Source organism: Lutra lutra, chromosome 15 (assembly GCF_902655055.1).
Source record: "Lutra lutra chromosome 15, mLutLut1.2, whole genome shotgun sequence".
Lineage (NCBI taxonomy): Eukaryota > Metazoa > Chordata > Mammalia > Carnivora > Mustelidae > Lutra > Lutra lutra.
In genome coordinates, this window is record NC_062292.1 from 54,396,147 (window position 1) to 54,411,115 (window position 14,969).

The 14,969-nt window shown below is 37.1% G+C and overlaps 1 protein-coding gene across 1 annotated transcript in view; it reads right to left on the minus strand.

Annotated features, from left to right (window-relative positions):
* USH2A (usherin) overlaps positions 1–14,969 on the minus strand; it is a 705,277-nt gene that overhangs the window by 479,993 nt on the left and 210,315 nt on the right.

A 14,969-nucleotide genomic window follows, 5' to 3' on the forward strand; every position in this document is an offset into this window, starting at 1 on the left:
ATTGTACAGATTCTTGCTGTCAGCATAGTTTAGTAAAAGTCATTTTCCTACGCTTTAAAGTATATAGTGGATACCAATTTATTTCAGTGAGATTTGCAGTGTTGAGCCTAATCTAAAGCGTATACATTGCTTACATCTTTATCTAGAGGAGTTCAGGACCAGTAAATTAAATAATATAAAAACAGGTTGATTTTTCTCTAAATAAAGTTAAAGCAATTTTCCCACCACAATGTAGATCAATGGTTCTCATTATTGCCAGAATCATCTGGAGTTCATTTCTTTTACCCATTTTATTGAGGTATAAATTACATGCAATAAACTACATTCATTTAAAGGGTATATAGTTCAATAAGCTTTGAAAGGTGCATACCCATAACACCACCACTGTGATTACTACAGAACATTTCCATCGTCCCCTCTTCTCAGCCTCAAGCACTTATTTAACTTTTTGCCACAACAGTTTGGTTTTTTAAGAACTTCCATTAAGGACTCTTCTGCCTTCTCTACTCAGCCTGTCAACAGAGTGTGCTGTGGGTTGTTGTTTGTATCAGTAGGTGTATTCCTTTGTACTGTTGAGTAGTATCTCGTTGTATGGACATACCACAGTTTATCTATTCACCTATTGATAAACATTTATGTTGTTTCCAATTTGAGGTCAGGGTGAATATAGATATGAATATTTACGTGCATACCTTTTGTTTCATTTCTTGTACACCAACACCCCCAAGTGGAAGGACTGGGTCATATAGTAGGGGTATGCTCAATGGAGTCGATATTGAGATCTCAGAATGCCAATTTCTAGGATCTGTGATAAGATCCTAGAAATTTATAGTATTTTTTAATGTGAAATTTATGTGGTAAGATTCAGAATTTGCTTTTTTTTTTTTACCCCTTATTTAGACTAATTTTTATAAAGATGGTCTTCTAACATTTTGTGAGAAATTCTGTTGCTAAAACTTACAGATGACTGAATGAAATGATTACTTTTAATCCATCAATCTATAAAAAGTATACCTACAATCTTAAGTATCACTTTAATTTAGCAAACCCTTAGTGAAAATCTACTTGGCATCAGCCCTCAGCCTGCCCAGTGGTCTTATAACAATGAAAAAATTAAGTTCAAAATCCTAAATCTGGTGTTCAAAAAGTACATGGTTGGCCCCTTTCTCATTTCACTTCCATCAAATACCATTCTCTCCCTGCTTTCTGTGTTCTGGCCACTGTTCTGATTTTGCTTGTTTGTTCATGTTTGTTTATTCAAACCCCGTGTTATCTCCCATACCAAGGCACTTACACATGCTACTTTCTCTACCTGGAGTGCTCTACTGGCCTTTCTTGCCTAGTTAACTCCAACTGCAGTTTTCAGATGATAAAACTCTTCCTTTGGAAGGCTTTCATGAAACCTCCAGAGTGGGTTAAACGTTCCTGTTATCTGTTATGAGTTTACTACATCTTACTTTTGGACTTTTCATACTTGAAATCTTTATTTCTTTCTTTTCTTTTTTTTTCTTTGAGACTTTTCAAATTGAAGTGTAACAAAACAATAAAGTGGACACATTATCGGGGCATATCTTGATGGACGTTTATAGAGTCAACACACATATAAACACCTCTCAGAACAATACATAGAATAATTCTACAACCTCAGGAACATCTTTTTCTTTTCTTTTTAGTTATTACCCCTTCGTATCCTCCTATCAGCACTGATTCTTTTTTTCTATTTTTGAAACTTACATAAAAGCAATACTAGTTTCTTTGTTTCTAGCTTTTTTTCACTCAGTGGTAGGCCATGAGATTTATCTATTTTATTGTGTGAAGAAATAGTTGGTTCATTTTTATTTGGTCCTGTTTCTTGGTATGCCTGGTAATTCTGGATTATATGTAAGATATCATGCATAAAAAATTATAGACTTTGGTTATGTTATCTTCTTTTTGTAAATATTGAAATATTTTCGGGAAGAAGACAACCTTTATCCTAAGAGAAGTGGAGGTGGTTTGAGGCTTTACTTCAGGCTTTGAGAAGACTCACGTGTTTCTGGTTTACTCTTATGGACAGGATTTCAACGCAAGACCTGGTGTGCTTACCAGACCCATCTTCCTTGGTAGGCTCCGAACTCTACTTTCTAGTCTCTCCAACCATGCTTTCATTTTCCTATGATTATGCAATGTGGGAACTAGCAAATCAAAGAGAAGGAAAAAGCAAAGATAAATCACCTTAATGGTTTTCCTTATTTCTGGGGCCTTCATTTCCCATATCCTTGCAGTCCTGGTTACTCAGCAGTGTCTTTAAACAACCATATTTTTAAGAAAATTTATCCAATTTCTTTTCTTTTCTTTTTTCTCTCAGCATGAGGATTTTTTAACATCTTTCACAGCTGGAAACAGCTCTGTCTCTCACAGCTGCAGACAGAGATCACTTATAATTATCAAATTATAGGCTTGAAGCATGATTTTGCTGCAAGACTTTAAGCTCCCTAAGGTTAGGGACTCTACCTGTTTTGCTCAATACTCCTTTTAAAACACCAATCATAGTATCTGGCAAAATGGTTGAAATTGAGAAAAATCTGCATATGGACTAATAAAATGATTGCGTTCTTTCTTCTAAAAGTAGATAGAGAAAGCAGAGCCAAAATCTTCAAAAGTAGTTCATACAGAATTGCAGGGGGAACCTAGTGAAATATATTGGTTTCTTAATGTTTTATTTTATTTTGTGTGTGTATGTAGCAATATTATTTTTTAACTTTTATTTTCTTATATTAGTCACCATACAACACATCATTAGTTTTTGATGTGGTGTTCCATGACTCATTATTTGCGTATAACATCCAGTGCTCATTTCTTCATATTTTAAAAAGGATATAATTGGTGCCATTATTATTCAGGGGCACATAGGGTAGGGATTAGGAAAAGTCTCATTTTGAAAATTATTGATAATCTTGAAGAAAGCATTTCAAATGAAAAAGTGGAAGGAAAAAAAGTAAGTGACAGATTGAGGCGTGACTGGTAGTGAGGAAATGGACATGCAGAGCATCTTAGTTTCTAAGAAGATTGGATTATGAGGAAAAGAGAGGAAACAGAGTTAGATTTACAGTAGAGTTAGATGCTAAAATGTAAAGGTAGCCACCAGGCACACAGAAATGAGATGCAGAGCATCTAAGTCTTTGGAGAAAGGAGAAAGGCAGCTAAAAACACAAAGTTCAGAAGTTCCCAGATTGAATAAAATGAAGCGATATATGGTAGAGAGAAGTTATAAAGGAGTAGCATCAAGATTTATGTGGTGTAAGCACATAAAATATAAGTATGAATGGAAAGGCACATGATGTGAAAATCCTAAATGAAAAATGTCAGCCACAAATGCACGTACAACAGTGACCACAAATATATTGTGTGCTTATCCTTTACGGTGACTCCTGCACTGAAACCTTACAGTAACCCATATTACAGATGAGGACACTGAGCTACAGGGCTGGGAAGGGATTCCTGCCAAGCTGCACACAGCATGGTGGCGAAGCCAGATTTTGAATGTGGCGCGTCCGACTACAGAACCCGCTCTTCACGCTGCTGCCATCGCTGCCTTCCTTCTGCACTAGCACGCCAACATCAATACGTCCACTGCCCTTGAAACAGAATTCAATCAGTTTGATGCTGTTAATCCATCCATAGCATTGATCACTGTTGTTTATAAAGCACTTTCGAGATTAAAAGTGCTTTTTACTGTACTCTATATGTTTATTATGACTATCATCTTAAACCTATTGCAATAAGCCCTAATGATATGTATAGGTAAAAGTGTCAAAATATTCATTAACCTCAAAATTTAATAAGCCTAAGGAGATCCTGTATCTAAGAGATGCGCAACACCTCGTTTCCAACAACGCCTTGTGAGAGCTAATAGGGCAGAGAACAATTCCTGATAGAGCACTCTAGCTATAACAAATGACGTAGAAGGAACTCCACCCTACCTGATAACTAAGGACCATTAATAACAATTCCTTCTTGTCTCAACCACTATATAGCTTAAAACATACTTCCTTACACATCTTAGGCTAATAGAGGCTAAACAAATTGAGTTATCCTCCTGGGCTTTCACAGCTCCCAACAAGGTAGATCTTAAAATTATGTAATATATTCCAATGCACAGTGAATCTTATCATTAAGTCATTCTTACAGCGAAGCCATCTTTCTTACAGATTTTCCTTTTTCTATCTAACTCATTTAGCTAATTCTTTATTCAACAAACATTTATTGAACATCTGGTCCTAGGCTGTGCAAAGACAAATGTTGTAACAGAAGAAAACAGTCATTGTTTCAGTCAGCTTGGGACCTACATAAGTGAACAAGCAATTCTAATAGAAGGTGGTAGGGATTAAAATAGAGAAATTCTCATTTATTGTTCTAGGATAGAGAAGAGGCCCCTAACCTAGATTTGGCACTGGGGCAGTGGAGGCTGTTTGGAGGAACAGCTCAGCTGACATTTTTTTTAAAATTTTTTATAAACATATAATATATTTTTATCCCCAGGGGTACAGGTCTGTGAATCACCATAAGTGACTCTTAATCTCAGCTGACATTTTAATGATGGGTAGGAATTAGTCTGGGGAAAGGAAGAGAATCCCTTGCAAGTAAGGGAGGGCATTGCAGGCAAAGACATGGATCTGTTCTAAGACCCGGGCATCTAAGACAGCAAGGTACATTCATACAGCAAGGACTAAAAGGCAGTCATAGAGCCAGAGAGAAAACCAGGAGTTGTATGGATGGAAGAGGAAACCAAGAAGTGTATGGATGGAAAGATATGGCTGGAAAGATAAGCAGGAAAGAGTTCATGCAAGACAGCTCGATGGGGAACTACTGAAAAGTTTTAAGCAAGAGAAAGGCAAGACTGGTCATTAGTTAGAAGAACAGTCTAGATAAGAGTGAAACTGTTGGTATGGAGACCCCTAACACAGACCCAGATTAGGGAGTAGCTATAGGACCAGTGGATGGTTCCAAGAGACGTATCAGAGGAAGAATGTTCAAAGAAGGAACAATTGATGGGATGTTAGTAAGGGAGAGAGAAGCCATATTCAAGAAACTTCCCAGGTTTCTATCTCAGACGATTAGTAATATTCACTTTGGTATACACCATGGTAAGCACAGAAGAGGGAACAGATTTCAGGGGTAGAAGGTAGAAGCCAAGAAAGGGGCATCTGATTCTTTTCCAATTTTCTGCCTGTATGGGAGAGAAGATGTTTATATCATTCATTCCCACAAACTTCCCACGAATCCCTATCTTTCCTTTACAAAATTCTCCCAGGACTCCCTTTGTGAGAATGACATGGCCACCAGTGCCAGAGACTTAACGCCCTGAATGTCTATGAAGGGGGTTGTTCCCCTTCTTCCTCCTTATGCCTCTTTTTTTGCACTTAAGGTCGAAGGACTTTCAAACTGAGGCTGCTCTTCAGTCAAGAAAATGTATGTAACTGAGTTTCCCTTCTTTTTTTTCTTGAGATTTATTTAAGAGAAAGACAGTGCACACATGTGTGAACATGGTAGGAGAGGGGCAGAGGGAGAGAGAGAGAGCATCTCAAGCAGACTCCCTGCTGAACCATGAGACCAACCCAGGACTTGATCCCGTGACCCTGAGATCATGACCCGAGCCAAAATCAAGAGTCAGATGCTTCACTGACTGAGCCACCCAGGTGCCCCCTGGGTTTCCCTTCTTGAATCTCCAAACATCTGAGGGCTATGATTACGAGCTTCCTTCAATGTGTACAACTTAAACGTGGTCTGCATAACTGTACTTGATTGCCCCAGTCAAATGGAACACGATTTCACAAGACATTTCTTCAGAATACTAGAACATAGTTTTAAAAGATAGGGTATTTTGGCACTGATATTATTTGAAATCTAATCTGAGTAGAAATTAATCTATACCCTTCTGTAGGTGTTATACTTCTCCCAACACATATAACATAACGGTAAGTACACAACTTTAAATATCTTTCATTTTTTTTCCAAAAAATATATACAAAATAATTCATTTTATTCAATTGTTTCATAGGGGCTAGTTTCTCTGTCATTGTTGACCATTATGATTCTTTTTCTGCTCAATGTTCCTCTTTCTACCCATTTAAGGATGAAAAGGAAACTAAAATTAATCTTTATTATATTGATGCTAAATGTCATTAAGAGATGAAGATTTTTTTTTCTTTAAGAAGCTTAGGGAAGATTTTTATTTTATTTTATTTAAAGATTCTATCCATTTATTTGACAGAGAGAGACCACAAGTAGGCAGAGAGGCAGGCAGAGAGAGAGGGAAGCAGTCTCCCTGCTGAGCAGAAAGCCCGATGCGGGGCTCGATGCAGGGCTCGATCCCAGGACCCTGAGATCATGACCTGAGCAGAAGGCAGAGGCTTAACCCACTGAGCCACCCAGGCGCCCCTTAGGGAAGATTTTTAAATGGCTAACGTAACCTAAGAGAAAGACATTGGACAATTTAAGTAGGTAAATGTGAGACCACATAGAAAACCTGGGGACATAGTGGACATGGGGTGCTTGAGAATGTGGCTGAGAATGTGGGAGCAAATGTGCACTGTGTATAGCAGATGAGCATACATTTTGGTGTGAGTGTAGCAGAGAAGGAAAACAGACCCCTTAGAGCTAATTCAAAGAGTTATTGACTAATAGAAATAGTTTGCACCAAATGTAAGTATTATTCTATCCTGTTGGCATGGTCAATGCTGACTTGGTTTACTGAATACAAAAATCCCTCCTGGGAAAACCTAGATATTTTCATTTATCAAGCATTACTGTCTATTTTGTTGTGTTAGTTCTCTCCTGTTTCTTTTTTCTGAGTTACCCTGTACTCACCTTTAGGGGGGTTTGTTGTTGTTGTTGTTTGTTTGTTTGTTTTTAAGATTTATTTATTTGAGAAAGAGAGAGAGTAAGAGACAGAAAACATGAGCAGGGAGAGAGGGCAGAAGACAGAAGCAGACTCCCTGCTGAGCAGGGAGTCCAATGTGGGGCTCGATCCCAGGACTCCTGGATCATGACCTAAGTGGAAGGCAGACACCTAACTGACTGAGCCACTCAGGCACCTTGATCTTTAGGGTTCTTGGCATTAGGGCAGAAGAAAGAAAAATGTATTGTTAATGATGAAATTATACATTAATTTAAGAAACGAAGACTGACTGGACCCTTAACCAAAAATAGGCAAACCACTAGCATGATGTCTGTTTTTGTAAATAAAGTGTTTTTACCCAAAAGACGAGGCTACTCTTACTTGTTCCTTTATCGCCTATGGCTGTTTTCACATCACCATGCCGAGCTCAGACACTGGGACAGAGACCTCACGGATTGCAAAGCAGACAGTATTTATTGTCTGGACATTTAAAGGAGAACTTGGTAACCTCCTGCTCTAGATTGATACTGTAAAAGTTAAAAGACGGGGCAGGGAGAGGGTTCTTCACGCAAAGAGAAACTTAACAATTTCATTCAGTCTCACCGCCTGAGCAAGAGCAAACTGGCGGAAGAAAAGGTCACGCGCTGGAATGATTCTTCTGTCAAATCCGAGCTAAAATTCAAAAGTGAAACTGAAATGACTCCCGCACCCACCCCACCATTAACATTTCAAACATGAGGCAACCTGATGGAATTGGGCTTCAAAATGTATCACTCTGAAAAAAATACAAGGGTTAAGACACATGCAGTCATCCTAAACTGGCCTTGATGATGAGTTTGGTGAATGGGGAGAAACACGGTCCTTTCTCTTCCAATGATAAGATCTTTACACATCTCCATGAAAGGCAGTAAAAACAAAACAATTTTAACCCTTAATTCTTTTTTTTTTTTTTAAGATTTTATTTATTTATTTGACAGACAGAGATCACAGGTAGGCAGAGAGGCAGGCAGAGAGAGGAAGGGAAGCAGGCTCCCCGCTGAGCAGGGAGCCTGATGCGGGGCTCGATCCCAGGACCCTGGGATCATGACCTGAGCCGAAGGCAGAGGCTTTAACCCACTGAGCCACCCAGGCGCCCCCTTAACCCTTAATTCTTAATATCCCTCCTTGTCACCAGGGGTTAGCCTGACTTCTGTGGTTCTCAGAAGGTAAGCATTTGGATCCTGACCCTACCAGTCCACACAGACACAACCAACCAGATATTCACACTCTCTTCTGATTCTGTAACAACCAGACACACACAAGGAGCCTCTTTCTTCCCCAAGAGCCACTTCTCTACTTTGTTCCCAAGTTCCAATTTTACTCTTGTCTTTATTTTTCCATATCATGACTGCCTGTTCATCAAATAGCTGGGCGATATAGTCAAGGCACGTATTTGTTTTTCAATAACTATGAAAAAGATCAAAATCAGGTAAAACAAAACTTGTGATTTAAATATGACTTGTAATTACTCAGCATTTTATATATTTTGTTGTTGTTGTTGTTGCTGTTTTGTTTGTTTGTTTTTTTTTTAAGCATTTTCCGGCAAAAGGATTTGCTCCCAGTCAGATGACAATAAATACTGGGTACCATGGGTGTTGAAGGTCAGAATTAATATGCTTTTACTAATTAGTCTATCTGAAGTTTTCCTTGCTTGAACCTTCCCTATACCTGCTTATAATCAGCTTTCCTTTAATGAAGTGTTTAAATGTCCCAGCTCACTAGAAATAATAAATAATAATAAAGCATATATATCATAGAGTAAAAAATAAAAAATATATAAAATATATAAAATATATATATAAAATATATAAAATACATATGCTTTTAAGGAATATTGATTCAGGGACTTGCATTTCTCTTTCTATAGGTCAGTAATTAATGGCATTTCTGTTTCCTAAAGCATTCGAGTTCAGTCATTTTGGGGAAGGCAAATACTAGGAGACAAAAATGTATGACAATCATTTAGTGTCCTTGAACAGCATTATTATGAAGAGAGTGTACAGAGTTCTCATCTGCAAGATATTCAACATCAGTAATCACATTTCTCGTGAAGACAAATAAAAGGGAATTACATCCAGGTGCACATGTAAGCTCATCTCCCCAGTGGTTTGCTACAAAGTTCTCCCCAAAGGCAGTTCCTGATTTCTGGGCAGGGTCACCAGTAAAGGCAGTTTAAAAGGCTGGCGTGATTGGCATCTGGATACTATAATAGTCAAATCTTCCCCCAAATGATCATGGACCTGTTTTCACTAATAGGAAGAAGAAGTGACAAGGAGAGAGAGGGTCACCTTTGGAATGCCAATCTGAGCAGTAGTTTGCTGTTTTTACCAGGTTCCTTTTGGATTACTAGCATTACATGGGAAAGACTAAATTCTTTGTGTAAATCAAGTGGATTTACTCTGCATTCCTGAAAAAAAAGCTCTTTTTTTATTTTTCCTCTGTAAAGACACAATGATCACCCTGTCCATCTGCAGTAGGGAACATTCTATTTGCTACTCCTGTTCTGGAAGGAGAAAGTACTATTAACCCCATGTGACTAGAAGAATATCTTATAATGAGTGTTTACATGATTTTCTAGTTATAATATTATAAACTTCTATTGAATTTGCTGCTTCTTTGTATGCTCTGATATAACCCAAGAATTGAATATCCATTTCTATATTGAATATTTCTCTCCATGTCATTTAAATTATCCCTATAAATTAATATATCCCCTCAGACTAAGAGAGAAAAATAAATTTATGTTAATTTTAAATTGTAAACATATTATATGAAAAAAATCATAACTGAATAATTTACTTGAAAATCTAGTTGTTTTTAAAATCACAGAAATAGCTTCTATTTTGAATATTTGAAGCTTTGTATATATGCTATATTCATTGATTTGGAATTTTAGAAGTTAGAGGCATTGGTCATCTAGCACAATCCTCAGTTTAATAGACGAACATGATTAGACCCACAGAAAAATTGTTTATCCAACGTTTCAAAACTAGGTAGATTAATTTAACTATTTTAATAACAAAGTTAAATAACACATCTTAATTAGAAGCTGCATATTACTCATACCCTAAATAGAACATTTAGGCACACACACCTTGCATTATGTGTAACAACAGATGAATTAAGAGAACATGGGTTTTATAAATTTCAGACAAGCTCCTGTCTCATAGTAAACACTTAACAAACATTTGTTAAATGACTAAGAGTTAATAGCTAGAGTTTAATGACCTCTAAGTAATCTATGTGACAGATACTCCACAGGGTACCCTAGGGGGGCTATTGCCTTTCATCCTCACCTACTTCTAGATATGAAGTATCTTTTTTTTTTTAATTTTTAATTAATTTATTTTAATTTTTTTTTGCATGTAAAATAAGTTTTATTGTTCTTTAAAAGGGTTCGGGGTTTGGTTTTAAATCAGGCTGCACTTCTAGATATGAGTATTGTAAGCAATTTTATTATGCCAGTTTTATTATGCCAGTTTTAAAGAAAAGGAAACAAAGCCACAAAATGATTAAGTGGTTTGTTTAATTACATTTAGCTAATAAACAATGGGACCTAGATCTGAAACTTATTAGTCTGCTGCTAAATCACTCAGTCTTAACCATAGAGAAGTGGGGAAGTTTATATCCGACCTTAAATTTATACTATGATGTAAATGACTGATAATATACCCTTCCTGAAGATCAGATTTTTGAAAGAACACTGTGTCCAAAAGGAAAAGAGACCAAAGACAGATCCTAACAAAGCTGTATCTGGTTAATTTTTCTACTCAGAGTTAAATTTTGAATAAAGTTCATTTACAATATAAAGTCAAGTAATTTATGATATTAAGCAACATATTAAAACATATACTCATATTTTTGAATTGTTTTCATTAAATCATATGAGATAAAAACATTTGAAGCAAATATGGAAGAGGAGTGAGTTATATAGGAGATTCCTATCTTGAACTGTAATACTGAGATCATTTATATTGAAACTTTCAATACATTGTTCATGACTGTGGAACATGCTATGAATGTATTTATTAGTCTTTTCATCAATGGGTGAAATCTGATTAATATATATATATATATATATATGGCATATGTATAGTAATACACAATATGGTATATTTTGCCTTTGAGTATTACTAGATATCCCCATTCATTTTTTGGGAGTCCTTCTAGTTAAAGTTTGATATTTTAAAGTGAAAATTTCAAAATAAAAGCAGATCTTAACTCTTATAGTTATTCACTTATTAAATATAATTATTTTAGAGATTTCTAAAATTTGCTCTTTAAATTTGCCTCAGAAAATAAAAAACTGCATGAAATATCAAGAAATATGAGTTGATAATACCATTTGACACATAGCGCTTCAGCCCATTTAAAATAATTTCATTTCGACATTAAACATCAAGCTTCTAGGAACATTTGGGAATAAATCGCTATCGAAAATAAAGGGATCCCTAGATAGCTTTGGGGATGCAAGTGAACATGTAAGGCCAACCCTATTTACTACCCATACCTGAAAAGCCAACAATTGAAAGACAAATCCAAAGAAGTTTCATGGTGTTGGGTAAGGAACAGTTGAGTGATAATTATATCACCTCCCAACCTCATTAATTACTTTTAGATCTTATTCTACAACTTCCAGCGGACTGTCCACCTATGTGCCTTCCCCGTCTGTGGCAAAGCACTAACATTTGAATTGGAAGCTTCCCATTCACATTTCAACCGTGAACTTAGCTATGGGACCTGAGTCTCACTTCCTCTGTACTCAGACGGTAAAAATTCCTACCTACAAGCTTGTAGAGGGATGGAATGAGAGATTATTTAAGTAAAACAAACAGTAGATGCTAATTATACATGTACCTCTCTGCTTAGGATAGATACAAGTTTCAAGAAAGCTATGGCACTGGGTCTGTAAACTTGTCCTAGCTTATTAATTGGGTGAACTTCATTTAACCATGGCTCAGCGCAGTACAATTATTCAATCAACCCTGCTGGTTGCACCAAAGGGTCAAACCAATGATTTGATGCAGACCCGGTTTAAAAATTAAAGAGAACCTTCAAAGGAAGGTAAAGCTGCTAATAAAAAGGAGCTAGTAATGCCCCAGAACGTGCCTGAATGCAGAAGAACTTCTTATTCTCTGGGAATCACCAAACCTCCAGGGAGCAGTTCAAGCCAAAATTGTGATCTCCCTGCCTTGTCCTTCAAATGATGTGTACTCCAAACACATTTTCTGTGCAGCTGGAGGCTTTGTTATAGACAGAAGGATCCTGCTTAGTGAGGCCGGTGTTTATGGCCTAACTTTTTTAAAGAGGAATTTGGAAAATTTCCCAGATGCTACATCTGCCCCTAGCCCTTGTACCTCAGAGTATAAGGCCAGCTAGGGAGAGCATGCAGACGACTAAATTTATTAACGGTGGACGGGCCACTCTATCTTTCACTGCAACAACAGTAGGTGATCCCATCAAAAATCTGTCTGCTGGCTGGCCAGCAAATCTGAGCGGACACGCTTGTAGCAGAAATATTCTGCTGAATGGAAACGAATGCTGTTTCCTCAAAGAAACACATCACAAGCCAAACGCTGGACCAGGAAGGCGATTTCTCTTTCCATTTGAGAAAAGGCCTTTTAACTTTGTGTCCGGAGGCTTTTTAACTTTCTTTTCCACATATCTGTTTTCTTTGTTTCTTTTCTTTCTTTTCTTTGACATTTACGAATATTAAGCACAGTTGAACATTTTAAGATTGCTCAGTGGTTGAATATCTAATACTCAATGGCCATCTTGAGGTACCAAGCCACTAGCTAAGCTAAGCATTCACTCAGTGTATCTCTGCTAGGACGTCATTCATTACAAGTGTCTATCAGCAGCCAACCTCACTTCAAAGCAAACTATTTACTATTTTAAATAAAAAATAAAGCAATAATATTTGAGCCACATTTTATGGTTCAAATTCTACTTCATCGTCCTCAATACATGCAACATTTTCAAGACTATTTGTTCCAGAATGATTTTCTCCAGGATCAAATGAATATCATTATGCATTTACAAAACCATAGGTACCTTTTTTTTTTCAGTCACAACAAAAGAATATTTATTTATTTTTAATTTTTTAAATTTATTTTTAGCATAACAGTATTCATTGTTTTTGCACCACACCCAGTGCTCCATGCAATCTGTGCCCTCTCCAATACCCACCACCTGGTTCCCCCAACCTCCCACCCCCCCACCCCTTCAAAACCCTCAGATTGTTTTTCAGAGTCCATAGTCTCTCATGGTTCACCTCCCCTTCCAATTTCCCTCGATTCCCTTCTCCTCTCTAACTCCCCTTGTCCTCCATGCTATTTGTTATGCTCCACAAATAAGTGAAACCATATGATAATTGACTCTCTCTGCTTGACTTATTTCACTCAGCATAATCTCTTCCAGTCCCGTCCATGTTGCTACAAAAGTTGGGTATTCATCCTTTCTGATGGAGGCATAATACTCCATAGTGTATATGGACCACATCTTCCTTATCCATTCGTCCGTTGAAGGGCATCTTGGTTCTTTCCACAGTTTGGCGACCGTGGCCATTGCTGCTATAAACATTGGGGTACAGATGGTCCTTCTTTTCACTACATCTGTATCTTTGGGGCAATTACCCAGTAGTGCAATTGCAGGGTCATAGGGAAGCTCTATTTTTAATTTCTTAAGGAATCTCCACACTGTTCTCCAAAGTGGCTACACCAACTTGCATTCCCAACAACAGTGTAAGAGGGTTCCCCTATCTCCACATCCCCTCCAACCCATGTTGTTTCCTGTCTTGCTAATTTTAGCCATTCTAAGTGGTGTAAGGTGGTATCTCAATGTGGTTTTAATTTTAATCTCCCTGATGGTTAGTGATGATGAACATTTTTTCATGTGTCTAATAGCCATTTGTATGTCTTCATTGGAGAAGTGTCTGTTCATATCTTCTGCCCATTTTTTGATATGATTGTCTGTTTTGTGTGTGTTGAGTTTGAGGAGTTCTTTATAGATCCTGGATATCAACCTTTGGTCTGTAGTGTCATTTGCAAATATCTTCTCCCACTCCGTGGGTTGCCTCTTTGTTTTGTTGACTGTTTCCTTTGCTGTGCAGAAGCTTTTGATTTTGATGAAGTCCCAAAAGTTCATTTTTGCTTTTGTTTCCTTTGCCTTTGGAGACATATTTTGAAAGAAGTTGCTGTGGCTGATATCGAAGAGGTTACTGCCTATATTCTCCTCAAGGATACAGAACCATAGGTATCTTAAACTTTATATATATTTTTGAAAATTGGGAAAGTGACATATGTAACTTAAATAGTTACAGCTTTCTGCAATTTCTAAAAATGCAAAAGTGTTTTTAGGAACTCTAACTTGGAAAGGTAGCAGGACTTCCAGAATATTGTAGGACCAGCAAGACAAGGGGTTGGGTGAGGCAAATGAGGCAGGGTTACAGAGCCCCACAAGTGAGGGATAGAGCCTGTCTTCATTTAAAATTCTGCTTGGGGAATTTTTGGTGTTGATTTTCATTATTAAAAATATATCAAGTGAAAATATTATTTTTGTTGATTTCTGAGATGTTTTTTGTATGTGCCCAAAGCGAGCACTCACTCACCCATACTGCCAACATACCCATAGAAGCTATATTTCTCCCAAATTAGTTTTTCCCATAATGCTCTCCAAAAAAAACAAAACAAAACAAAACAACAACAACAAAAACAAACAAACAAAAACAACCTACTGATAGTTTAATGCTTCAAAAAAGCGACAAATAAGGATTAGGCATACTGAGCTAAGCAAAGTTAGCTTTCTTATAATTGTTTTTAGAGGTTTTAATAACCTGATATATACTGAGACTCTCCACAGCACAGGGCATTTCTCAAACTCATCAATCTACACAACTCTTCTTTTTCTGTAGAGCAGGTAAAGTATTCTGAGGAACACATTCTGGTAAATGGTGCCCGAGGGTCACTTCCAGCATATACTTTGATCAAATAAGGTGACCTTCCTACATCTATATTTTTCTTTTCTTTCCTCTACTCACCCATGTCTCCAC